Here is a 6,617-nt window from a genome sequence, read left to right on the forward strand (position 1 = left end):
ATATTTCAGATTTTCTAAGTGTTTTACAGCGAAAACACAATAAATCGTTATATTAGCATACCACATGTGCAAACGTTACCCGAGCATTGATTCAAGGCAAAAAGAGCGATAGCGTTATCATCACCAAAATATATTAATTTTTTCACTAACCTTCTCAGAATTCTTCCGATGACACTCCTGTAACATCATATTACACAATCCATATAGAGTTTGATCGAAAATGTGCATATTTAGCGGCACAAATCGTGCTTACACAATGGAAATACTGTCCAACTACTCAAGCAATCTGCCCGGCGCCATCTTGGAAAGACACCTATTTTTATCGAAAACTATTCATAAACTTGACTAAAAAAATACAAGTTGGACAGCAATTGAAAGACAAATTAGTTCTTAATGCAATCGCTGAATTACATTTCTAAAATTATCCTTACTGTGCAATACAGGGTGCGCCAAAGCGAAGCTACACAAAAAAAAATGGCGATATATGCGTTTAACATTTTTCAACAGAACAACGATTTATCATCATAAATAGTTCTTACTATGAGCTGAGCTTCCATCAGAATCTTGGGCAATGTTCCTTTCTCCGGTCTAATCGTCTTTTGGTCGAAAGATGTCCTCTTGTCCTGTCGAAATGGCCACTAACGTTCGGCATGTACTGGAAAAGTGCCCAGCTCTTGGAAGTGCGTCACAAAGAAATGCCAGAAAATCGCACTAAACGGATATAAATTGCTATAAAACGGTTTAAATTAACTACCTTATGATGTTTTTAACACCTATAACGAGTAAAAACATGACCGGAGATATATTACTGGCTAAACCAAAGCTTGGAAGGAGGCCAGTCCGACGTCCATCGTGCGTCAGGCGCAGGGAGGAAAAGAAATGTACTTCCGCCCTTTGGTCTTTTATACAGTCCCAGATTGCGCAATCGACTCCATTCAAATTGTCACCACTTACTGACATCTAGAGGAAGGCGTAGGCAGTGTTTGTATCCCCATAGCATTCACAGGGACCTTAAAACTGACCTGGGAACAGGGGCCAAGATTTCTGAAATCTCACTCCCTGTCAGGAAAAGTGCTGTAGAATGAGTTCTGTTTCACTCAGAGACATAATTCCAACGGTTATAGAAACTAGAGAGTGTTTTCTATCCAATAATAATAATAATATGCATATTGTACGAGCAAGAATTGAGTACTGGGCAGTTTAATTTGGCAACGTCCAGAAAAAAAAAGTGCTAACAGCTCCCCCTATTGAGTAGAGGTTAACTCACTGACAAAGATTTTACAGTTTTGGAAACTTCCGAGTGTTTTCTATCCTAATTAGACAATTATATGCATATTCTAGTTTTGGGGGCTGAGAAATAGGCAGTTTCAAATGGGTACGTGTTTTTAGCCAAAAATGAAAATATCGCCCCCTAGTCAAAAGAATATCAAAAACGTATGTCATTTTTTTAAATAGAAAAGTTCAATAAATGAGCCAAATAGCCGCCTATGTGAAGCGAGCCACAATAGTGGAATTTGCGATTCACCTTCAAAATAAAAGTCACTCATTGAAAGTGATGCAAATAAGTCTACTCGGTGATAACTAAATGTGAAGAATTTAGTTATCAGCTTCGCAGCTCTTATTGCAGGTCTTTGATCGTGGGAAATCACCTCCCCCAGTCGGCAATACGAATGTCCAATACCCATAGGTCGACTGGTAAGCTTAATGTGGCTCATTTCACAGTGGTTTCAGAGTCCCAAAATAAGACCTACGTGCAAACGCTTCACATTTGTGTTCTGTGGGTGTCACTGAGTAGAATGATACACCATTTCATTGATCCACAATCGATAGGTAGGCTGTACAGTGCACTAGAGAAGAGTGGGGTAGTACTGTGAAACATGTTGTTGTTACATAACTAGAGAAGAGTGGAGTAATACTGTACTGTGGAACATGTTGTTACATAACTAGAGAAGAGTGGAGTAGTACTGTACTGTGGAACATGTTGTTACATAACTAGAGAAGAGTGGAGTAGTACTGTACTGTGGAACATGTTGTTACATAACTAGAGAAGAGTAGAGTAGTACTGTACTGTGAAACATGTTGTTACATAACTAGAGAAGTGTGGAGTAGTACTGTACTGTGGAACATGTTGTTACATAACTAGAGAAGAGTGGAGTAGTACTGTACTGTGAAACATGTTGTTACATAACTAGAGAAGAGTGGAGTAGTACTGTACTGTGGAACATGTTGTTACATAACTAGAGAAGAGTGGAGTAGTACTGTACTGTGGAACATGTTGTTACATAACTAGAGAAGAGTGGAGTAGTACTGTACTGTGGAACATGTTGTTACATAACTAGAGAAGAGTGGAGTAGTACTGTACTGTGGAACATGTTGTTGTTACATAACTAGAGAAGAGTTGAGTAGTACCGTACTGTGGAACATGTTGTTACATAACTAGAGAAGAGTGGAGTAGTACTGTACTGTGAAACATGTTGTTACATAACTAGAGAAGAGTGGAGTAGTACTGTACTGTGGAACATGTTGTTACATAACTAGAGAAGAGTGGAGTAGTACTATAATGTGGAACATGTTGTTACATAACTAGAGAAGAGTGGAGTAGTACTGTACTGTGGAACATGTTGTTACATAACTAGAGAAGAGTGGAGTAGTACTGTACTGTGGAACATGTTGTTACATAACTAGAGAAGAGTGGAGTAGTACTGTACTGTGAAACATGTTGTTACATAACTAGAGAAGAGTGGAGTAGTACTGTACTGTGAAACATGTTGTTACATAACTAGAGAAGAGTGGAGTAGTACTGTACTGTGGAACATGTTGTTACATAACTAGAGAAGAGTGGAGTAGTACTGTACTGTGGAACATGTTGTTACATAACTAGAGAAGAGTGGAGTAGTACTGTACTGTGAAACATGTTGTTACATAACTAGAGAAGAGTGGAGTAGTACTGTACTGTGGAACATGTTGTTGTTACATAACTAGAGAAGAGTGGAGTAGTACTGTACTGTGGAACATGTTGTTACATAACTAGAGAAGAGTGGAGTAGTACTGTACTGTGGAACATGTTGTTACATAACTAGAGAAGAGTGGAGTAGTACTGTACTGTGGAACATGTTGTTACATAACTAGAGAAGAGTGGAGTAGTACTGTACTGTGGAACATGTTGTTACATAACTAGAGAAGAGTGGAGTAGTACTGTACTGTGAAACATGTTGTTACATAACTAGAGAAGAGTGGAGTAGTACTGTACTGTGGAACATGTTGTTACATAACTAGAGAAGAGTGGAGTAGTACTGTACTGTGGAACATGTTGTTACATAACTAGAGAAGAGTGGAGTAATACTGTACTGTGGAACATGTTGTTACATAACTAGAGAAGAGTGGAGTAGTACTGTACTGTGAAACATGTTGTTACATAACTAGAGAAGAGTGGAGTAGTACTGTACTGTGGAACATGTTGTTACATAACTAGAGAAGAGTGGAGTAGTACTGTACTGTGGAACATGTTGTTGTTACATAACTAGAGAAGAGTGGAGTAGTACTGTACTGTGGAACATGTTGTTACATAACTAGAGAAGAGTGGAGTAGTACTGTACTGTGGAACATGTTGTTACATAACTAGAGAAGAGTGGAGTAGTACTGTACTGTGGAACATGTTGTTACATAACTAGAGAAGAGTGGAGTAGTACTGTACTGTGGAACATGTTGTTACATAACTAGAGAAGAGTGGAGTAGTACTGTACTGTGAAACATGTTGTTACATAACTAGAGAAGAGTGGAGTAGTACTGTACTGTGAAACATGTTGTTACATAACTAGAGAAGAGTGGAGTAGTACTGTACTGTGAAACATGTTGTTGTTACATAACTAGAGAAGAGTGGAGTAGTACTGTACTGTGGAACATGTTGTTACATAACTAGAGAAGAGTGGAGTAGTACTGTACTGTGAAACATGTTGTTACATAACTAGAGAAGAGTGGAGTAGTACTGTACTGTGAAACATGTTGTTACATAACTAGAGAAGAGTGGAGTAGTACTGTACTGTGGAACATGTTGTTACATAACTAGAGAAGAGTGGAGTAGTACTGTACTGTGGAACATGTTGTTACATAACTAGAGAAGAGTGGAGTAGTACTGTACTGTGGAACATGTTGTTACATAACTAGAGAAGAGTGGAGTAGTACTGTACTGTGGAACATGTTGTTACATAACTAGAGAAGAGTGGAGTAGTACTGTACTGTGGAACATGTTGTTGTTACATAACTAGAGAAGAGTGGAGTAGTACTGTACTGTGGAACATGTTGTTACATAACTAGAGAAGAGTGGAGTAGTACTGTACTGTGAACATGTTGTTACATAACTAGAGAAGAGTGGAGTAGTACTGTACTGTGGAACATGTTGTTACATAACTAGAGAAGAGTGGAGTAGTACTGTACTGTGGAACATGTTGTTACATAACTAGAGAAGAGTGGAGTAGTACTGTACTGTGGAACATGTTGTTACATAACTAGAGAAGAGTGGAGTAGTACTGTACTGTGGAACATGTTGTTACATAACTAGAGAAGAGTGGAGTAGTACTGTACTGTGAACATGTTTGTTACATAACTAGAGAAGAGTGGAGTAGTACTGTACTGTGAAACATGTTGTTGTTACATAACTAGAGAAGAGTGGAGTAGTACTGTACTGTGGAACATGTTGTTACATAACTAGAGAAGAGTTGAGTAGTACTGTACTGTGGGAACATGTTGTTACATAACTAGAGAAGAGTGGAGTAGTACTGTACTGTGAAACATGTTGTTGTTACATAACTAGAGAAGAGTGGAGTAGTACTGTACTGTGGAACATGTTGTTACATAACTAGAGAAGAGTGGAGTAGTACTGTACTGTGGAACATGTTGTTACATAACTAGAGAAGAGTGGAGTAGTACTGTACTGTGGAACATGTTTGTTACATAACTAGAGAAGAGTGGAGTAGTACTGTACTGTGGAACATGTTGTTACATAACTAGAGAAGAGTGGAGTAGTACTGTACTGTGAAACATGTTGTTACATAAACTAGAGAAGAGTGGAGTAGTACTGTACTGTGAAAACATGTTGTTTGGTTACATTAACTAGAGAAGAGTGGAGTAGTACTGTACTGTGGAACATGTTGTTACATAACTAGAGAAGAGTTGAGTAGTACTGTACTGTGGAACATGTTGTTACATAACTAGAGAAGAGTGGAGTAGTACTGTACTGTGAAACATGTTGTTGTTACATAACTAGAGAAGAGTGGAGTAGTACTGTACTGTGGAACATGTTGTTACATAACTAGAGAAGAGTGGAGTAGTACTGTACTGTGGAACATGTTGTTACATAACTAGAGAAGAGTGGAGTAGTACTGTACTGTGGAACATGTTGTTGTTACATAACTAGAGAAGAGTGGAGTAGTACTGTACTGTGGAACATGTTGTTACATAACTAGAGAAGAGTGGAGTAGTACTGTACTGTGAAACATGTTGTTACATAACTAGAGAAGAGTGGAGTAGTACTGTACTGTGGAACATGTTGTTACATAACTAGAGAAGAGTGGAGTAGTACTGTACTGTGGAACATGTTGTTACATAACTAGAGAAGAGTGGAGTAGTACTGTACTGTGAACATGTTGTTACATAACTAGAGAAGAGTGGAGTAGTACTGTACTGTGGAACATGTTGTTACATAACTAGAGAAGAGTTGAGTAGTACTGTACTGTGGAACATGTTGTTACATAACTAGAGAAGAGTGGAGTAGTACTGTACTGTGAAACATGTTGGTTACATAACTAGAGAAGAGTGGAGTAGTACTGTACTGTGGAACATGTTGTTACATAACTAGAGAAGAGTGGAGTAGTACTGTACTGTGGAACATGTTGTTACATAACTAGAGAAGAGTGGAGTAGTACTGTACTGTGGAACATGTTGTTGTTACATAACTAGAGAAGAGTGGAGTAGTACTGTACTGTGGAACATGTTGTTACATAACTAGAGAAGAGTGGAGTAGTACTGTACTGTGAAACATGTTGTTACATAACATGTATGAGAAGAGTGGAGGTAGTATTTTATTTGAAATATCACGTGTACATAATAGAGAAGAGTTGGTCGTAGTACTGTACTGTGATATATTCATGTTGTTAATATAACTAGAAGAAGAGTGGAGTAGTACTGTACTGGTGAAAATTGTGTGTTAATAAACTAGAGAAAGAGTGGATATGTTACTTTATATTGCCATTTTTTTAACCACCCCCAGTGGAACATGTTGTTGTACATAAAACTAGATAAGAGGGAGTAGTACGTACTGTGAAAACATGTTGTTAAGAACTAGAGAAGAGTGGAGTATTACTGAAGTGGAAATGTTGTACATAACCAGAAGAAGAGTGGAGTAGTACTGTTTACTGTGGAACATGTTGTTGTTACATAACTAGAGAAGAGTGGAGTAGTACTGTAATGTGGAAACTGTTGTTGTTACATAACTAGAGTAAGAGTGGAGTAGTACTGTAACTGTGAAACATGTTGTTACATAACTATGAGAAAGTGGAGTAGTACTGTACTGTGAAATGTTGTACATAAACTAGAGAAGAGTGAGTAGTACGGTAATGTGG

This window comes from Salvelinus namaycush, chromosome 23 (genome assembly GCF_016432855.1).
Source record: "Salvelinus namaycush isolate Seneca chromosome 23, SaNama_1.0, whole genome shotgun sequence".
Classification (NCBI taxonomy): domain Eukaryota; kingdom Metazoa; phylum Chordata; class Actinopteri; order Salmoniformes; family Salmonidae; genus Salvelinus; species Salvelinus namaycush.